Below are 21,628 nucleotides of genomic sequence, written 5' to 3' on the forward strand. Positions count from 1 at the left end.
AAAGAGAAGGCTACGCATCAAGTAATATTAAATGCACTTCTGCAAGGCTGAACCTCGAGTTTGCCCGGAACGCTTCAATCGAGTTTGAAGCGAGACCGGAGCATATGAGTGCTAAGTACTAACAACGCGGTACAAATTTTGCACCCGCTGCCATCGATATGCGAGAGATCAAGATAAATTACAAAGACTCGTAGAGAGGAGAGGATAGGGGAGGAGAGGTTCCCCAGAAGTCCAATTCCCCAGAATTTCTCTTCGGTTTTCACCAAAAAATTACATTTATGGCATCCCACTGTTTGAATAATCGTAAACATAACACGGTTAGCAACCCTTAATGAATCTTCCTTCGGTCATTGAGTTTTTCCATTCAAATCGAACATCTAGGCCCCGAATAGTGATGCCTGGGCGAAATGTTTTTATGCACAATTCTTCTCAGCGAGCCATTCAACAGTTAACTCAATTCGTTCAGAGCGCGCTAATGCTGAAGCCCGTTCATTCGGTACTCCAGACTCCTGAAATCTCAGTGAAGTTCGCCCCGCTTGCTGATAAGAGCTCGGTTCCAGGAATGGCAAGGAAGAACCAAGGCAAGATACTACAGGGAATAACGTTTATTAGAGCAGATCTTGAAAATAGGTTAATTTGTCTAACCTTGCTACGGAGAAGTGGGAAAGTAAGGCGAAAAAGTCATGAAGAAACACTCGATCCCAAGTGAAACTGAATTAATTTTTTGGAGACATTTCTTCTCTTAGGAACGGAATTACGGCTTTCATCAATCTCCTAGTAAGGTTTTTTATTTCCTGAATTATTGAATAATGTAGCCTGACAAAATATGATTCAAAAGTGTTTCCTTGTGAGTGAGTTTGGGACTATCTAGTTCAAGGTAATTCGGCAGGAGGGTTGTAATATGCGGAAAACTTAAGCTAAGCAAAGAGTGTACATTTTCAGCGACCTATGAAAATTTTCATTTCCCGTTATTTCTCGCTCACGTTTTGGCGCAGTTTGCACGCAAAGCTTGGAACAGCTGGACAAGGGGACATCATGCCTCGAGAAAGTATCCTTTCACTTCTCCTTGCGCACTGACCTTCCTGTATCGCCACCAATCTCCGTCACCTTGGCATAAATATCTTTGTCTCGCTTCCCCAACGAAATTGCGTGTATGGAAGCATCGATTGCTGGTACCTTAGCCGATCTTCATTTTCTCATTAGGCTGCTAATTCCCAGTGATCATTTGGCTTTTCAACTTGAATGAGAAGGGCGAGAGAGCAAGACACATTTCGTGAAACTACAAATACTGTTGTCATGTCTTCTCAATTTTAGTCACGTTGGTTGCAGTCGGTAAGAGACGGTTCGTGACATTCACGACAACATCTTCACGCCAGCCTAGATCGTTTTAAATAGTTTTTTTTTGGTAGCCATAATGAACTCTAATTTTTATAATAGCTCCAATATTCGTTAGATTGTAATTTTCAACGATTTGCAGTACACATATGATCGCTGCAAATTTTTCAACTTCGCAGATTCAGTACATTCTTTGAAATGGGTTTATATATATAACAGTATATATAAAACATAAAACGATCGGTGAGAGCTTACCCACGCCGTGTGTGAAATATTTCACCTTACGAGCAATGGCTTTGAGGCGACCATGCATTGAATAAATCATAATCGTAAGCTCTGCCTATCATTAATACTTGGCACTCCTCAACATTTTTTAGCAGCTTGCAAAATTTATTTGAGAATTCATAACACTGCGGTGGGGTTACTTGCATTATTAGCAGGGCGGTGGCTATTAGATTGTTTGGATATGTTTTGCTACGAAAAATAAATAGTACTCATGAGCCACCCATGCAAATAGTGACAATTTGCCAAGAAAAATCCACGTTTTCTAAGATGTTTTCCAATCATGGACCATGGGGTTTAAAAAACTATACTTACTACACAATGGGGAAATCTCTCGGAATTTCCACACTGCGCATGTGGGCTGTCATAGAAGTGAATAGTTAGTCACAATACTTCCGTGTAACATAATTTTTAGTGCTTTCATATTGACTCTTTCGAAATCATTGCATATACTGGTGGTTAAAAGCCCATGTCTAGCGATGTGCTCTTGCTTAAAACACGTGAAATATTTCCCAGCAGGCTCCTGTTCGTCTGTTGCGATCCAAGTCCAGACATAAGCACGCAAACCTCAGAGCATGTTTGCCATCACAGGGTCCGAGATTTTCGGGGGCATTCTGGGTCATGGGTAAAGAGGCGAGGCGCAGGCCGGAGGCAAGGGCGAGGCGGAGGGTGGGAAGAAGGCAGGGAGTTGAGTGCCCTCCCCGATTGTCCCCCCCCCCCAGAAATCCTTAAACAGCAATCACCGCTCCTTTGAGTGGCTTGGGCTGGATGAGGTCACAGCGGGGAAACCAAACCACTCCGTAGAATAACTCTACGAGTTTGAACGGACACGACTCCTTCAGGATCTGATGTTTCGGCGGCGTTTCGCCGAATTGGCAAAGGCTTTCGGGCATTCCTCCGCGAAGTCTTTAGACAAGACTACGCGGAGGAATGCCAGAAAGCCGTTACCAATGGAGTTCATTATGGTATTTAGGCCGATTATAGAAAACTTAGCGATAAAGTATCCGCGCGGAGCACTTGGTGTGATATCTCTCCATACGTTAACCTCGGCTTCCAGAGAAGAGTATAGGTCGGAACCAGGTGACATTACCGCAAAAATTAGCGTGAGATTTGGTACACTTTTAATTCATGGGAAAATTTGAGTGTTAAGCTTTAGAACGCGCAGCGTCATTTAAAAGTTTTTAAGTGTGCTTCGCACCCGAGTTCTGTTTGTACAAATTGTGAATCGCGGAAGAAGGAACCAAGGAATTTTAAATAACGAGGACAAAATATGGTGTTGACGAGTTAACTACGGAAAAAAATCGATGCGGCTGAGAAATAACTCTATTTCAATACTTTGCGTGCGGTAGTTAAACAGCTGGTTCGGCGGAATAATGATGGATGGTATCCGGTCCACCCTAATTTTTTCTATGAAGTTGTAATACTATGAAGCTAATTTTTTTGTTAATTCTTTAATTATATTTAATTTCTCTCGGAAAAAACCAGCATTGGATCCTGAAAAAAGTTCGTTCCGGTAAATTTCAAGGGTGATTTAATCTTTGAGAAACCTCTTATGTTAGATGCTTGCATAATCACCACGCGCTTGGGCTGTACACTGTACAGTGTACATTTATTCAGTGATATTCACCATGATTCTAGGAGACCCCATAAACTAAAGCTTATAATTTTAAAAAATATATATTTTGTGCAGCAACTTATTTTTCACGCGATTGAATTCAATTAACGGATTGACAGTAAATTTTCCTTCACTCATCGAAAATGATAAGTTTAGTTGTAATAAATGCAGAGTAAAATGTACTCACCCGATAATGAGGCAATCGTGAGGATACTTACACTAAAATTTTTCTTCGAGGCAACTTTTTTTTATTTCATTGACGCGGAAAAGCCCGAATTTTGCAACAGGGATTCGCAATTTTCAGAGAACCTATCAAGCATTTAACAATGTAATTTCTTGCTATAAATACGAAGGCCGCCCTTATCCACTTCTTATCTCATAATATCCTAATTTTGCTCCCATCGTTAAATGAGAACTATAAATGGCAGCAACAGCCCAATCAACAATCAGCATTGCATTTCAGTCATATAATCGAATTTTTTATTATATGCTTTCGTTTTATATTTATAAAAACTGATAAGCAGCGCCTCAAACGATAAAGATGGATCTTTCTCTTGCAATCGGCCCAATATTGCCACCAATGATATTAAGAAAATTCCATTAAGGCTGGAAAGTATTGTGGCACCATGCTCTTCCATTCTCGTTTGGCCTCATGGGCGTACCCAGCGAGGGGCAGGAGGGGGCAGCCGTCCCCTCCCCCATAGAAACAAAAATCGCAAATGTCTTAAGGGAAAATAATATTTTTTCAAGTAAATAAGTTTAAAAACTAATAAAGAGCTGTTACAGTGCCCTTAAAATGTTGATTTCATTCACCTTTTCCATGCTTAAATCTTACCTCCAACTTGAACAACCATGGGTTGCCCCCCCTAGTTTTGATCCTGGGTACGCCCTTGTCAGGACTGAGAAGACCGCAAATTGAAACAAACGTAGTATTTTCCCTCATTGCCTTTCAGATCTCTCAATTTTTTTCCCTCAAGCGACTTCTTCCAGAGTATCTTTCCATAAAAAGAAAGATGGGAATGTAAACGATTGCTAAAAGAATGCACCCACCAAGGTGTCTTGTTGTTCACGCCCTCCTCCGCCCTCAAGATACGCTATTCAGGCGTTACTCCCCATTCATTCGTCATATTATGTTTTTTACACATTCCTCCTTTAAAAATGATATCATCAGCTTGAAAATTTCAGGGTATGTATGTATATAGATGTAAATTTTGTGTACATTTGTATATATTTCGATCATAAATATTTTATACATGAGAAAATACCAAGGTAAACATTTTCGAATTAAAGGTGCACGAAAACGCTGACAAGCACCCACAATATACACCTTAAATTTTAACGGTGACAAATAAGTAAGTTATAAGTGAGTAGTACCTCGCAAAACATGACGAAGAGCGGGAGTGACGCGCCCCCTGCACCCCCCCAAATTAACCCCAACCCCTCCCGTCATAAAACTCTTGAGCAAATAATCCCCGCCCGCGAAAAAATTTTCTGGCTGCGGCCTTGCTTAAGACGGTTAAAATATTGATGATGCATTGGACTTGTTACGATTGCTAAAATGAAATAATTGCTTGAAGTAGGGATACATCAAGAGATATTGTTTGGGCTAGATTTATTAACCCATAGAGATAAGGCACTGCATGACACAAGTGACTTTGTACGCAGTCACTTACAGTGGTGCAAATTTATATATACACGAAGGATGACGTTTGGCAAAAAATATATAGCTTAGCCGGGATTCGAACCCAGATCTCCCGATTGACGGTCATGCTGACTAGCCATGAATTATAACGCCAAATCATCTCCTCGAAAAGCACTTCAAAATGGGTTTTACCGAACAAGGTGTTGACGTCAAGACCTTGATCGGTGAATAAATACTTGCAATAATCGTGGCAAAATGGGAGTATTTACTTCAATATGGAAAAATATTAGTGGAAGTTTGGTGGGGAGTTTTGGGGTAGAAACTACGGGTAGCAGGTGCCCGTAGTTTCTTTCTTACCCCTATCCTCAAAAAATTTCGGCGTTGCCAATTCTCTGTACGCAATTGGCGTAAATTTGATCACTTTTCGTAAAATCCTTATTTCTCATCGTAAAACCTCGATCAAAAGACGCATTTATTCGCTCAACCGCGATGAATATGATTAGTGTATTTATTTACTTCAAGAACTCGGGGGCAGGACGATATGCCAGGCATAAAAATCTTCTTTTACTTATACAGTAGCTTTCGCATGACTTTTCAGTGTTTCAGAAAAATTCGATTATAGCGATACGGAGATCGGACGTTTTACTACTGTAGTCAAGGAAGTATTTTCGAGGAAAAGAAGGAGGCAGATGTATTTTTAAGACGCGAAAAAATATTAGGGAATTTCCTTTTCTTAGCACCGGCGGCTTTATGGATTGGAAACTCGATCGTAGCAAGCGGAAAAGTTCCATCGACGGAAGCCATTGAAAATGGGAATTTCAAGTACTCCTCGCGTTGAACACAAGGTCGTCTTCCCCACAACAGAGGAAGTTTTAATACTCGATTCAGGGATCGCATTAGGGGTGTCATAACTAGGTACCGTCGCCAGTCAACATAAGCAGAAGGGAAGGTCAGGAGCGAGTATCCGCGAAAATGATTTAGCGCAATCGCGAGGTCTTTTTTTCTGTTCTCCCAAGCAACGGTTTCCAAGAGGTACCCACACAATATTCGGTGTTCCGGTCAAAGCTGTTTCCACTATCTTTATTTTGATAGTCTCCCCGGTTACACGATCTCAGTAACCTAGGGAGCATGTGTAATCTCATTTCTTTCCTGAAATTGAATATTGAAACTGGATAGCATGGCCTGGTGCACAACTCGAGAATTTCCTGAGATGCACTCTTCGCAGAAAAATTATGAGATACCACTAGCAGTAATTGAACGCAAGATTGAATGAGACAACGACGTAATGATCCGAATTCACGAACGATGAAATGATGGCGATAACGTTATCAACGCACAGAAAATTGGATTTATTTTCTTATTAAATGGGATATAATTGAATGAGATAAATGACGTGAAGATTTCCCAAAAACAAGGTAGGCATTACCTGATGGTCAGGAACATAATTAGGTTAAATAGTCACCTATTGAATGGTGTATGGATGCATTACCAACATGGAGCCCGCCGGGAATACGTAAGAAATTCGGTATCATGACCCGAAGGAGGCGGACTTGACTGATGAAGTGACTCACTTGAGACCAGTAAGGGTGTTTCATTGAGATAAGCACTAGGGGAACGTTCGACGACTTTGGGAAAGAGGCAATTACAATTTTAAAGAGAATTTCAAGGAAAACGAAGAATAAAAAGATTATATTTCTCTCAAAGCGTACCGTGCATGTAAGACACTTTCCAAACACGTGGCTAAAAATCAAACACTAACCTAAGGTTGATGATTTACGAAGTTGGCAACGACTGGTTTGAAATTAAACAGTGCTAGCTGTGGAAATTTTCGAAAGGCAGTAGGATAAGGGAAAAACGTTTCTTTATGTGAAGGTCCAGAAAATGAACCAATAAGTCTGAGATTTCTAAAATGTATATTTTTCGTTGAACAGTGACTGCTTTGAAGGAAGCTGGATGGCAAAAATAAAGAAATGTGATAAATGTAATATATGACAAAAATTCGATACATCAGGGTAGCAGTGACTCCAAAAAGTATAATAAATGTAATTGAACAACAGATCAGCATGGGACGGAAATAATGAAATTCCATTTAATTTATGCAATTAATGCTACCCGACTTGAATATTCACGCGACGCATAATATTCACGGCCGTGGGTTTCTCATCAATTTACACTATGCATGTGTATTTTTATCTTCTCTGTTCTCAAGAATAAATGCTACCTAGCCGATTGAGTAGGTACCCATCATCTTAAGAACGACCTGCTATTTTCACGTTTATAGGATAACGGCACTACGTAATATAACCGGGTGGTTAATGAACATCCTGGCCAGTTAAAACCCTCTGTAGACGACAATATTCCAAAAATAAAAGCATTTATCACATTTCCTGACGGTCAGATATGACATATAGGTTAAGACGGATTTGACCATTAAATCGCCCATCATGAAGCCTGCCAGGAATCCATACAAAAGCTTAGGTCTAGATATTTTACTAAGCGGTTTAAACTACGAAATCCTTGAAAAACGCTTTTAAGTATTACTACACATATTTTTCCTTATTTAATAAAAAGTTGGCGAGGTCGGGGTAGTGAAAATCATGAGAATGCAACTTCTCTAATATTTTCAAAATCTTCTTCTACATAAAACCAGTCGAAGAAATATTTTACTACTGTTAAGAATTCTGGATTCTAACTTGCAAGGTAAGTCATCTTAATAAGAAAATAATTGTACATTTTTTTGCTGTTTTAAACGCTATCAAACGTTTCAGATACTAATTGTCACTCATTTTGGTCGATTTTAATAATTGGTTTGAATTCCAAGCGAACGTTCAAGTATGTGTATATGATGCTAGACAAGTGTGGGTGGTTTGAAGTGAGTTGCGCCATTAAGATCTATATTTTTCACAGTGAAGAAATCATTTAGAAAGATCGAAACTGCACTGATAGTCTGTAGTTTGATCGAATACTACGAATTCAATACAATACCGACGGTTTCCATGCGTACTCTTTCAATAAAATCAAGGTTCTCGCTATTGAGTGCAGAATGGAACGACACCACATCACCTATGTTTGGAAAATTAAATCAACAAAACATCAAAGCGGTACTAAATATCCAGAGTTCTTGCGAGGATAACTGCGAATGGGAATAGCATAATTCATCTACGAGAAGCCAGCAATTTTCATAGGAGGCCTGAGCTTATAAACCTTGGTAGCAAGTGTGCAATTTCAGGCATAAATGAGATGGAAAATGAGCACGAGAAATATCAATGAAGGCAAAAATGTAATTGAATCCGACAAATCGTAAATGATGCTGAAATGGGACTTTGTGGATGATTTAAGCAACTCATTAGGAAGTGAGTGATAAGCTTTGTAAAACCAATCAATAGGCACTGATTCCATTAAGGACGATAGGAATATAATGTAAAATATTTCAAGCGCAAAGTTAAATAACAAATCATGATGATATAATCATTCGACATTTTCTATTTATATCGAACTAAATATTTACAGACTTTGTAAGTCGGCTTACATATTCTTAAAGTGCTGAACTGCCACGGTATTTTTCTTGGCACTAAATGCAGTCGATTTTTCCATGCATAACTGTCTCAGCCATCGCCTACTAGCCACTAGTTTAGATCCATCTTCTTCACATGAGCCGCGCGATTGCCTCGTCTTGGCGCGCACGGCAAGGAATGCATCTTGTTGCATGTTTGTCCGTATCTGGAATTTTGCGATTGCATATTAGGCGACTATTTTGGCTGAGAACGTGGATCTCATCACCATGTCATGTTTAGACAGCGCTGTAATAAATTATTCTGGCTAACCATGGCGTGATACGATGTATCCTTCCTCCTACATGACTTCACTGATGTCCCGAATCTTTAAGTAAAATGTGCATGCATAACGATCTTCAACTACTTTTATTCTTAAATAATAATTTATCAGATGATATCGCTTCACGAACAAAGCATAAAATCATCAAAATAGAAATTTGACCTTTAAGTAAATGACTGGTATCTAGGTATTACACAAATATCAAAGCAAAAGATTGCAATACTCTCATTTCTACTAAGATGATAAATGATTACAAGCAAGGAGGTGAAAGCTGCAATTAACGAGTGAAATAAATGAATCACAGAATTATTTGTTTAAAAAAGGTTTGGGTAAGCATAACAGTAAAAATCTTTCAAGTATAAGCCAACTGGACATATTTAGGATTTTTCAAAGTGATTACGATTTAAAAACTTCTCCAATAGTTATCAAGAGTCCTTTGATTCCTTGACAAAGTAAATAATTCTTCTAGTTACTTCGTTTCTCCAAATTATGAAGTGCGAAATTTAAGGATACCAGTATCATAAAATGTCATTGAGAAACTGACTAAATAAATAAAAACGCAGTGTTTTGCCGAGGGAATGCTAAAACGGAGGAAAATTGGCTAATGTATATGTTCGGCCGTAATGTGAGTCTCTTGCAGATTAAGGTTTTATGTGGACCACAGAGGGCAAGGAATCAAAGTCCAAAAAAGAATTTATGGAAATGACTGTTGTTAAAACTCCAAGATATGAACTACTTTGCTCAGTTGGTGTTGGGGCAGCCCGATAAATAACAGCGCCTATCGAGATACACGCATTTATCTCTTTGCCGCTTAATGTTAAGGCCGCTATACGCGGTGAATGATCATACGAATGATCATGCTGAATGATCACGTGATCATTCTCAGGATCATGCGAGCAAAATAGAACATGGTCTAATTTTCACTGAATGATCATGCGCATGAAGGTTCATTCGCAAAATTTGTTCCGTCATACGCGGTGAATGGTCATGCGCATGATCATGCTGAATGATCATGCGAATGAAATCATTCGCCGTGTATAGCGGCCTTAATAGTATTTTTCCTCCATATTTCTCTATCTGACCTTAAATGTCATTTTCACACCGTGACTTTTGGGGTTCACAAATGGAATAACAGACTTCATAAACATAGCAAAATCCTCTCCCTTTAAGAAGATGAATTAAAATCAGAGTAAGACCGGCTGCATTTCTCATAACATGGGAGGTTAACTAGCTTTGATAGTTTTAGTAAACTAATCCTTTACTACCACGTGCCATTCATAATACGGGAGCGAGTCAATAATGCACCGACATGAGCCTAGATCTACTTGCCATTCTGTTCCTCTGACCTCCCACGAAGCCGGAAAAGCATGAAAACCTAACGAAGAGTTTTGCCAACGACTCTATACGTTCATTGATGGGTTATCACGTTATCACTCTCCTTTGCTAAACTGGATGTTATAATGATAGTCATAGCATATATATAAAAGAAAAATAGATCGATAGTTGCCTCAAAAGCGGAATGGCTACAGGCACTGAACATGGAGCTGGGAACACGGGGATACGATTTTGTTCAATTTTCCCCTAATTTCATCCTGGATTACAGGTACATTCACAACGGAACAAAATGTGTGCGGTGCACGAGTGCGTGTCCCAATTCACTGAGATTGCCTCGTTAGGAATCAGCCATCTTCACATTTGCCACTCCGAGGATCACAGGCTGACTGCATAAGGTGCGTCGTTAGAGTTTCTCAGCCCTAACTCTCCTGCTAAGCGGATTTCAGACCGCCAGCCAATGGGAAACATTCTCGGGGAATCCAGACGGGAGGAATGGGAGCAACGCTAGAGAATCAAAAACGATTCAACACGGTCATAGATTAAGCGGCGAGGTGCCGAGCTAAAGGAATGTAACTTCTGGTTAGAAATAAATGTAAGATCCAAACGGAATTTCTTGATATGTTTCAAATGGTTAAATATGTAAAAAATACAATTAAAAGTTAAGATCTACAGTTTGCCACTCTCCAGTCGCTACACGAAAAATTGGGCGGACGAATTTTCACTCAAGAATTTCCATCCTATTTTACAGTCTAAGAGAAGTAGCAACAATGATTTCATATTCGGGAAAAGTTGTATTTGGGCATTAACAATAGAGTATTGATACCGTGCAATGAGAATAATGAGAACATCCAAAAAGAATATTTAAGTTTTTTATCACTGCCTGGGTGTCAGTGCTGATGAATAATTGTCAATACTTAATACCTCCATAACCATAGAGCTCCTGGTATGGATGAAATATCTGCAGAGCTATTGAAGACGGGAGGAGATATAGTCATAGATAAGCTATGTGAATTAATGAAAATAATATGGGAAAGAGAAGAAATGCCAAAAGACTGGAGGGAAGCAATAATTGTCCCCATACACAAGAAAGGAGAGAAAGTAGAGTGCAGTAATTTTAGAGGAATCTCACTCCTTAGCATTCCTTATAAAGTCCTATCTAAGATAATATTAAATCGTATTGAAGAATATACATGTGAAATAATTCTAGATCACCAGGCAGGGTTTGTAAAAGGCAGGTCCACAACAAATCAAATATTTATTCTCAAAGAAATTATATCGAAGTACTGGGAGTTTAATAAAGATTTTTTTGCAATATTTATCGATTTCCAAAAAGCATATGACAGTATTAATAGAGAGAGACTGTGGGAAAAGTTGGACAAGTTCGGAATTCCAAAAAAGCTAATAAACCTCGCTAAAACAAGTATGACAGACTCCACATGCTCAGTACGAATAAATGCACGGGTGTCGGAACCTTTCAGGATAAAGGCAGGCGTAAGACAGGGTGATGGACTATCCCCAATCCTATTCAACTTAGCAATAGAAGAAGCTCTTCAAAAAGTAGCAAAAATGGACGAAGGTGTAACAATTGGCTCCAAAATAAATATACTTGCTTTTGGAGACGATGTGGTAATTTTAGCAGAAAATTTAGACGACATACGCCGGCTTACAAAACTTTTCATGGAAGAAACAGCTAATCTAGGACTAAAAGTAAATGATGGAAAAACTAAATATATACACTTTACAAGAAATGAAATGAACAGAAATCAAAATCCTCTCTACATAGACAACCACAAATTTGAAAAAGTGGACTCCTTTAAGTATTTAGGCGTTTTTATTTCAAGAGAAAACAAAGAAGCAATAGAAATACAAAACAGGCTAAATCTGGCTAACAGATGCTTCTACGCCTGCAACAAACCCATGTCCTCAAAATTACTATCACACACTACTAAAATCAGAATATATAAAACAATCATAAGACCCGTACTGTTATATGGAAGTGAAACTTGGAAACTGGATAAAAAGGAAGAAAGAAAATTAAATGTTTTTGAAAATAAGATCCTTAGGAAAATATGTGGACCAATCTCTGAAGGAGGAAAGTGGAGGAGAAAACACAATAGAGAATTAAGAGAGCTATACAAGGATCCAGATGTAGTGTGCGAGTTTAAATGTAGAAGAATTAGATGGGCTGGGCACATTTTGAGAAGAGAGGACACTAATCATTTAAAACAAGTTATAATGAGGAATCCTGAAGGAAGAAGGCCAAGAGGAAGACCAAGGCGAAGGTGGTGGGACCAAGTGAAGGTAGACCTGGAGCGATTAGGAGCGACCGAGGAGGACGCAGGAAATAGAGATAGATGGAAGAGGATTGTTGGTGCGGCCAAATATCTACTTAGATATGTATGGCCCTGGGAGTAAGAGTAAGTAAGTAAGTACTTAATACCTCACGATGAGATAGTAAGCATATAACCCTGGGGTTGTTATTAAAATTTTAAGAGAGAATTTTTCTCATTAAAATATCAGCAAAAGGGCCTAAATATAATATTTTATATCTTTAAGGAGTGATTCCATCGAATATGACAGTGTACGTGACCATTCTTGTGGAACATAGCTCGGATAGATATGGATTTTGATTCACTTGATGGGGACAAAGGAGACCAATTATATCCAGGTTTTTTCTTCCCACAAATTACCCATCATTTTTTGCAGTGTAAATTGCCTCATTAACAGTGGACTTCCAATAAAAAATGCTATTAACAGAGCATGTCATTAACCTGCTTCATCCTCTTTCTAATGAGGCATTGCTCATACGAAAACAGAGAGGCTTTCTCCTTAGTCTTATGGTGAATAAGTAGGTTGAAGTCAATAAGGTAGCCTATATTCCTCAAATAGTAACAAGTTTAGCCAGTAAAGTATTTTTTCGCTTGTTTGCCTTTGTTCGCTCCAAAGGATAATATTTATGCTCATGAGCTTCAAGAAATAAGTAGGTAGACAATTTTGGTGCATCTTATTTATTTTTAAACTGTTCATCATTTGCAATTGCAATTTCATTTCAAAATAAGTAAATAGCAAATCCAGTTATTTCTCAAGAGAAATATATTGTGTTCACCGCTGAAGGTTTGACGTTGCATTATTCCAGGTCCTGTCTTTCAGTTTAGCAAACTAATTCAGTGATGACGAGGAAACCGGTTCACATAAAAGAAATCTTTTTATCCTACCAATATGCCGTATTTCACAGTGAAAAAAGGGCCTTGTTCCGCTACTTCCAATGAAGAAATTTTGAATCGTAAAGAGAACTTTCTTTTTTGTAATCCCTTCGTCATCGCTTTTCTGAAACCAAAACGAAGCTATTTTACAAGTAATGGTAGAAGTCACAAAAAATGGAGCGCTCGAGAGAAACAAAAGCATATGACGTGAATGGCCATTTCCATGCGTTCGACTGATCTCCAACTTGCTCTCCGAATGAGGACTGCGTTGGAAGAAACTTTACGACCACTCATTGACAGTTTGAAGTTAAATGCAACGCAACAATTATTAGTGGGCAAAAAGCTATCTTTGTTGACAAATGATAAAGCTTAGTTTTTTGTTTGGCGCCAATAAATCACATCGACAAAGCAAATAAAAACCAACGTTCTCCAGTATACAACTCATGCTTCCTCTCACTGAAATTGGAATATCTAAACTCACTTTGGATTATTTCTACGAGTCACGTATACTTACCATTCTACGGCATTATTCTCCAAAAATACTAAATCACAACTTCCTGGTGAAAGTTGAGGTAAGGCTTGATTCATTTTCACCACCCTTCATGTTTTAAGGTCATGATAGTGAGCTTTCTCCACGATTCCATGACAAAGACGTTTCTCGTTCAGGAAATTCATACGATGAATTTTCAATAAAATGTATTTAGGAACTCAAGTAAATACAGATAGTGGCATCTACTTTTTAAATCATTCGCAACATCGTCACCTTCAAAAAAAGCCAAAATCAAAGAAAAATTACACAAAGACATCTTCCCTTCAGTAAAGGAGTTACTTTTCAGGACAAATTGAATCGAATACAAAAATAATATTTTATCGCTACTTCTAAAGTTTTACTGTCTTCAATTAAAATAAGTATATTGTTTAAAAATACTCTAATGAAAGCGACTAGTAGTACTAGTAGACTAATGACTGACAATTGCTTCAGCATCTAGTACCATTAGTAGCTTGTTAATGACAGCAGGCGCTGAAACCAGAGAAGAAAATTTACCGGAAAGGCAATAAATCTCAGAAAAGCAACGGTGAAGCCTTACCCTCCAGGCCATTGGGGCATGATTGCCCAAGTTGTAACTCTGCAGACACTATGCAGATGAAAGTTTACTTTCAATAAGTAGTACATTGATTGAGATGTATAAAGGGATGCATTGAGATGTAACGGAAAAGAAATGGAGAGGTCCAATTGTACCCAGACATTGCTTCATATTTTTCTCATGCACCACCAATAAAATCTATCACTCATCACTCTCGATAATGTTGCATTTTAACTCCAACCCTCCTTTCTATTGCAGCCGTCCCAACATAAAAACAAGGAACTTTACTGTGCAGAAACGAGTGAAAACACGTTGAAATTAAGGTGGCACGTTCGCGACTGCGCAATTCAAAACAAGTAGGTACTTATCGAACATGCTGCTGAAAACATACCTTACCATCACAGAAGACATTCATCGAGATCAAATAGAAAAATTTGAGAACAGAGAATCCGAATACTTCAACCCCTACATTTTTAAGTTAACTCTTTTCCTACCATTCTGAGCCGATCATAGTTTCATTTCCACGCAACTAACGTGATTTGACTTCAATTACAGGATCCATTTGCTGAGAACTCAAAAAAATAGTCCGGTTACTAGCCTTAGTTTTATTTTCATCTCGATTCTTATGGGATTATATTCTATCATTTTTTGTCAAAATTACCAAGTATTCTAGAAGTAATCAACACTTTTCACATGCGTGTACAAGTAATGCCGAATGATACAATGTAAAAATGGAGACTATCGGATGTAAACAAAAAGATATATATCATGCAAAGTCTGCTTTTTTGAAAGATTCAAAAATAACTTTGTCATATTTCACTCAGCATTTATTAAAAGCTTTTCCGGTTTCGACCTTTTCAGGCCATTATCAAGACGTAACATAACTGTTTTAAACCTAGTTCCTTTTAAGTAAATTTTCTGTAACCTCTTGTTAATGGTCTGAAAGGGTATATATCAGTATAGTTTTTATTATACTGTGTAGAATATAACAAATTTTATTTTGGAATCCATCAAGTAACCATCCCACGAGAGGAACTCGCTAGCCATTGATTTGCCTAATTAGTTGTGGGCTTGATTACGTACAACCCTACGAGCAGGCTTGAAAATGACATTAACTTTACCGGCACGGACTTCCATCCTAATAAATCGCCACTCGCCAAATATCGCCACCTCGATAGCCAAGGCGGGTGTGTGCAATCGTGTTGAATGCTCCGCCTTCCGTGACGGCATTTTCGCCCGCAGGCTGGCCGATCAGTGGAAGCACTTGGCGCGCCCTGGCACTTCCAAGCACGCTTCGCCACTCTTACAGCAGTCCGTGCGGAAAACAATCCCACGCGGAGATGTCGCGGTCTCCCGAGCAGAGGACGACCTCCACAACACGCTGACCATATCGCCGGACGGTGCTGGCGGCTAAAACGTCGCAGAGTGGGCGGAAATTAAAAAAAGTTTGCCAAAACCCAAAACTTTAACTATTTTGTTCGGAAAGCAAAAATGGTAGTCTGATTAATTAATATCTAAGGATTAAGTAACTATTGATATTTAAATATAATATCTACGGATTAAGGAATTATTGCTATTTAAACATTTGGTTTATCCACAAACTCATCGGAAGCCGGTAAAAATGATAAAAGATAATTTTTAAAATTCCAATCGGAAATTCCGCAAAAATCGAGTTTTTACTTTCCATTTATTTCAAAGCATATTTTCAGAAAAAATAAACGTTTCCTAAGAACTATACGGAAACAATTTATTTGCTTTTATTAACTTTTTCATAAAATAATTACACATTCAAAAGTTCACTATTTTTGGACTATTTTTTTGAACGCGTCGGTGGATGGGAGGCAAGGCGCGACACGGAAGCCACTGGACCCATTTCCCCCCGCCAGGATGGGCAAAAATCGAAGAGCGCTCGCTGAACCGCTGGAATTCGTGGATTAAGCCGCAAGACCGTTTCGGGCCGAATGGAACTTTTTCCCTCTCACCTCACATCCGCTCTCAATTGCTCTACGCCGGCTCGTGAGTCACTTTTCTCCGCGAGCAAAAAAAACCATGGCTGACTGACGCAGATCTAACCAGTGGTCCCAGCGCATAGAAAAATATTTTTAAAATTGCGACATGTTCCCATTATGAAGAGTTTTCCTTCCTGGGAAATAATCGAAACAAAAAACTTCAAGAGATAACTTCTGCCGATTCATCTTAGGAAACATAAAGACTTTTTTTCTTACAGGCGAAGAGTTCTTTCTTCCTTCAGACACAATGATGTCATTCCTCTACATCTCGCCTGCCGCAGATGGCTCTATTCAAAGACAATACATTAAATGAATTTTGCAAAGGACCATTTAGCAGCCGAATTTCAAGCAGAAATCAGAAAAAGAGACGCAGTTCAAACGATACTAAAAAGCTAGAATAAAATGCGGTAAATAATTATATTAATTTATCACCAGCATGTGTTCGGAACTTCGTAGTGTATCGCAGCGTATACCACCAGAACTGTACACTGAAAATAATCAACCCCTTAATTATTAAAAGCTATGGTATTTAAAAATAATTAGCCGATTTATACATTTGAGACACAAGCATATTCTAAGAAACGCGGAGCAACCTAAAGGTAGAGATCAACAAATAAATTTAAGGATGCAAGGAATTACAATTGGGCGGAATGATTCAAATTACATATTTACTTATTACATTCCATCACTACAACCAATAATACCCATGTTAGCGTTACCGTGGATTAGAGGGTGTGAAATAGTTAGTGGTTACTGTGAGTGGAGTGTTTTTTCTATAAATTTTAAATGTTTATGGATCTCCATATCCATCATTCATGGCTTAAAAAAAATAGCAGCTAAATTACAATACGGAATAATTGAGTCATTAGCCTGACAAGTTTACTAGCTAGCGAGTGAGGAGGAAAGTAAGCAATCTTAAAATTTATTTTTCAGTGCAAAAATCATAAAACACATCAGTGATTTAGACAAAGAAAGAGCCTCTAGCGGGAGGAAAGTGATTCAAAATTAATTGGACATCATGAGCTGATGATACAGTGAATCAGCCAGCTGTGGCAATCATTGCATTCCTTGTATTTATTTTTCTCTTAAAAGAAACCGATGAATTTATTTCGTCCACGGGATACTTAAAATTTTTCAAATAAAAGCGAAAACCACATAGCGCAAAAATCATTCGCCTGGACCTAAACTCGAACCAGGATCCCCCGATTTAGTGTCCAGTGCTCGAACCAATTAAATTACTAGAAGCACTCGGCGCGAATTCGGAGAAATCCTGATACAAATCCGAGACAATGAGAATGATTTTCTGCAGAATTTTTGCCCTTCGTGTACGATTGTAAATGGCAACGCAGAGGTTTCCCAGGCTACCGAGATGTCAATTATTTCCTAAATGTTCACAAGTAATTGGTGAAAATATTTCCAGAAGGTCAAGAGGAAACTGAATTTACATAAGAAAGGATGATTATAAAGAAAAAGCATTTCATATGTGCTCGATGCAACTCACACACATTAGACTGAAGGCTGTTAAACGACCATCGGAGACAGAATTGCCGAATTGAGAACAAAACTAGAGGTTTGGGAGTGAACTCAAATAAATTGTTCACAATTTCCTAGCACGAGAAATTTCCACTCTTCCGGAATAAACTCAAGTAGATTTCTGTTGTAATTTCCTAATAAAAAAGAAATATTTTTTTGATCCGTGCTTGGTCATACCTATGTGTATCACATCATTTACTTGGCATTTGTAAACGGCTTTTTGCCAGATTCACAGGGATGGAAATACAATGCTACAAAATTGAAATGAAAATGTTTTTGAGCTGAGGAGCTAGACCGCTCCCGCTCCCCCCTCAACCTTTTCTCATGCAAATCTATGAGGAACGCAAAAGAGAAAGTCCACTGGTATCAGTGATTGATATTCCCTTAAATGCGCAATGATTTGTCGGATAGCCTTCTGAAAATGAGCAAATGAGAGAAAATGACTCGGGAGAAACATTGCGAGCATCACCGTGTGACGACATATTTCGTCCAGAAGAAGCGCGAAGGGCCATTTCGACACTCCAGTTTCAACAAATACAAAACGCTTTTTCTGCTACCAGGAAAAGTATGTTCCAAGCACTATAAAAGCTCCAATCATAACGTCTTTCTAGCCGTACATGAAATTAATTTATGAGCTGATCACAATCTGTGAAAAAAAAACGGGATCAACACAAATTTTATGGGAGGTCCAATTGAAAAATACATATCACTCCCATATCGAGAAACGCCTCGATCATTCCATTGCATGTAAATTGCTGATGATGGATTGAAACAATAATAGCTAATACCTTTTCGGAACTGTTTAGAACATGCGCAACGGAGAAAGGGATTCCAATGAAAAAGAGGAGCCACAGTCTGGAGAATGGAGGCGACAGGCGCTGTCAGAGGAAGAGGGCATTGTGTTCCCGGAGGCAAATATAGCAAGCGCCTCATCCTCGACGTGGAACAAAGAGAAAAATTGATACGAACATGCCAACAGTATGCACGCACGAATTAGACAGACGAAAAAAGATTCTTTCATCGAAGAGGCAACACGGGTGAGAACTACGCAAAAAGAATTGGAACACGCAACACGGTCCCAGACGCATGGCCCAACAATAAAATGCTCCTTATCTATTTCCATAGAGGGGGTGGGCGGAGGAGGGGGGCACTTAAACGGACGTTTTCGTAATTACCCAGGAAGCGGGGATTGGGGAGGTGGAGGCTGTCAGCGGGGGCACAAGAGGGGTGGCGGGAGATGGTTATCTCAGTCCTTTACCGTATCACACGGCTCTAAGTCCACAGTCTGGCTCGCCCCACGGCGTTGCGCGCACTGTTTGTAGTCGGGAGGAAGAGAGGCCGGGCCGACAAGAGGCTTCACCCCACGGAGGTCCCCGCCGTAACGGCCGAGTCGACGAACTCCCGAGTCACGTCGCCGCTTCCGAAGAGGATATCCAGCGGTGCAACACGACGACGTCCGAAGGACGAGTGAGGCAGTGGTGGTAGAGCGCGTGCAGACACCCCCCTCCAACCGCAGGTAAGACACGTGACCTCTCCCCCCTCCACTCCCTCCCCTCCCCTCCGCCGGCGCGCAATTACGATCCCGAGACAGCTGTGGCGCTCTCTGGTTCTGTCTTCAAGCGCGCCCTCCGCACACCACACCTGTCGCAGCCACGGTCGCCGCTGCGAGCCCTCTCCCGCCATGCCTCTGGCTCACTTCGTCTCGAGTCAGCGGCGCCAGCTCTAGGGGTGGGGGAGGTCCCCTTCTTACCCCTCGTTATGATACCCTGGCCCGCTACGAAGTCATGCGCTCGACCGTACTCATTGACGTCACCCCGGGAGTACCGAAAAGTTCTGCTGAAACTGTACCAATGGCTTACCATGGGATGACACTACTACATTAGCCCTTGAGGATTCTGTAGGCAATCTAGGGCTCAAAATTGCAGGAAGTACATGCATTTCGACGCTTCACGTTGACGCCACACCCACGCTGGGAATACCAAAACGCTCTGCCAAAGGCTACCAGAGGCTAATCACGTGATGTCATTACTGCGTTAGCCATCCATGATTCTACAGGTAGTCCTGCGTTCAAATTTGGAGCAAGTGCATGCGTTTTGATGCAAATACAAAATAAGAGAGTGCCATATCCTGTTATAGCTTATAATATAAATTTTAATTACATATTGATCTGAACACCAATCACAACAAACTGCTGCTAAAATCATTGATTTTATTAATACTCAATGAATTAACTAGTAACATAAAACAAAATTTTCTAAAAAGGGAATGTAGACAAAACTTTACTGCAGAGAAATCCACAGAGGTATTAAGAAAATAATCGCAAATATAATGTGATTGGTGTAAGAGATAATTTTTGCTTTAATAATGTAGTTAAAATAATTTTCGGATTTAAAAAAGTTTAATTAACATAAGTTTTTATTAGACTTCAGCCATTTAAGCTAAATAACTATGCCACAAATCGAGGGATCTCGGTTAGAATCCCGTTCAGGGCGAATGATTTTTCCTCTCAGGAATTTTTCACTAGCCTGCGAAGAGATTTTTTGAGAGATTTCTGGCCCCTTAAATAATGGTCTGCATGTTTCTGAAATGAAGTTACCTGTCGCTATCATGTGTTTCTGGAGAAAATATGGTGACTGAAGTTAGAATGAGTGGCTGATGATTAAATGTCGGTCACAAGATTCAGTAATGGACTTTTTGATTAAATGGAATTTTGGTCAGCAAAATAAATGCAAATTAAATTCAAAGGAAAGCCAATTTTAGTTGTCCTTTTCAATTGTAACATCCCCAACACAATTTAGTGACATTTTGCTAAATACCCTCTCTAACCTCGAAAGATATATCATGCAGGAAGAGGAAAATAGTTATTTCAATTATCATTCGTCTTTCTGTCGAGGTGACATGCGATATTCGAAATAGCGCCATCATTTTCTCCTAGGGTGCAAATTATAAGCAGGATTGCAAGTGCCGTTGGGTGATACTTTACACATATGCAAGTATAATCCAAGATATATTTGTCGTAGAAGTAAGTACTGAAAAATATCATTTTAGAAAATAGTCCAATTTTTGCTGGATAAATTTTCTAAGGTTATTATAGCAGGAAAAATAATCAACGCTTAACGTCTCAAACGCGGCAAGCATTTAATTAAATCCCATCCCAGCGGCCGAATGAGATTTAAATGACTTCGCCTTTTTGACATGCCATCTTTCAATAACTTATACATTTCATGATATACGATCAGTATCGTTGAAAATTTTCGTAAACTCGCGTAAAATAATGAGTTACCATGAGATAATTTTTCAAAAAATTTGAATAAATGCTTATTATATTATGTATCTCGCCCTCAGAACACAGTGGATAAATTTTCAGTTTTCAAAATTTTAAATTTTGTTTTCATTAACCAGCGAGAACTTTAGCATGCCATGCATTAATTTAAAATGATTACATGATATAGTTTAGTGATAAACGGTTAAAAATTCCATAATTGATTGGATATTTTCGATAATATTACCCGTCTCGCCTACTTGTAAATTCATGACTTCATAAATGTCTTTGACTTCGTTCTATTATTACCAAATCAAGTCACTTAGGTCCTGTTCTTTCAAACGTCAATATGGAAAAATTCAAATGATTTTACCATTGTAAGTCTGCTGTGTGTGACATGTTTCGAAACAGTGCAAGCATAAGCCCACACCTTCTTTTTTTCCATGTTCATTTCATCTTTTCCCATGTTTGGTACAAATGGCACAGCTCTTTA

The 21,628-nt window shown here is 39.1% G+C and overlaps 1 protein-coding gene across 1 annotated transcript in view; it reads left to right on the forward strand.

Annotated features, from left to right (window-relative positions):
* Positions 1 to 19,158: 19,158 nt before the first annotated feature.
* Positions 19,159 to 21,628, forward strand: part of LOC124170484 (galactosylgalactosylxylosylprotein 3-beta-glucuronosyltransferase S-like) — a 270,427-nt gene continuing 267,957 nt past the window's right edge. The window contains exon 1 of the mRNA XM_046549223.1: positions 19,159 to 19,389. The gene's annotated coding sequence lies outside the window, so the exon portion shown is untranslated. The remainder of the gene's footprint in view (positions 19,390 to 21,628) is intronic.

The sequence above is a fragment of the Ischnura elegans genome, chromosome X, assembly GCF_921293095.1.
Source record: "Ischnura elegans chromosome X, ioIscEleg1.1, whole genome shotgun sequence".
Lineage (NCBI taxonomy): Eukaryota > Metazoa > Arthropoda > Insecta > Odonata > Coenagrionidae > Ischnura > Ischnura elegans.